Source organism: Asparagus officinalis, unplaced genomic scaffold (assembly GCF_001876935.1).
Source record: "Asparagus officinalis unplaced genomic scaffold, Aspof.V1 AsparagusV1_Un579, whole genome shotgun sequence".
NCBI classification, from domain to species: Eukaryota; Viridiplantae; Streptophyta; class Magnoliopsida; order Asparagales; family Asparagaceae; genus Asparagus; species Asparagus officinalis.
This window is the reverse complement of record NW_017972842.1, coordinates 438-937: the sequence shown is the minus strand read 5'-3', so window position 1 is coordinate 937 and position 500 is coordinate 438.

The following is a 500-nucleotide window of genomic DNA, read 5'->3' as shown; positions in this document are numbered from 1 at the left end:
CTTCTCTCAGTTTCTCTTAACTTCCCTTCACCCCCTACAAATCCAAACAGGCCCTAATAGGTTCAAAAGCAAGACTGAGGTTGTATTAGGCACCTCCCCCATTAACTAGGACTTGGCTAAGTCCTCAACCCGATTTGGTATAAGCCCAAATATATACATACTGATCAAACCAGATTCAGTCTTGACCCTATTTTTCCCAAACCAGAGATAAGAACCTAAACAGCGGGGAGTTGCCAAACAAAGCCTTAGAGCACAAATGCTAGTGACAAGCACCTGCAATAATTGTAGTAGCAATTAATTAATTAGTTAATTAACTAGAATTATATACGGTCACATTTTTGTTGTTTTGTATTTATATTGGAGATCGAGAGAGAAAAGTTGAAAAAGAGTGGGGTAACGCGGAGATGGAGAGGGAATCTGCTCGTGATCGGGGGCGCCATCGAAAGCATCGAAGGCGTCAAAGAGGAGGGTTGTTTGGGCGTGAGAGAGCAAACGAGTGA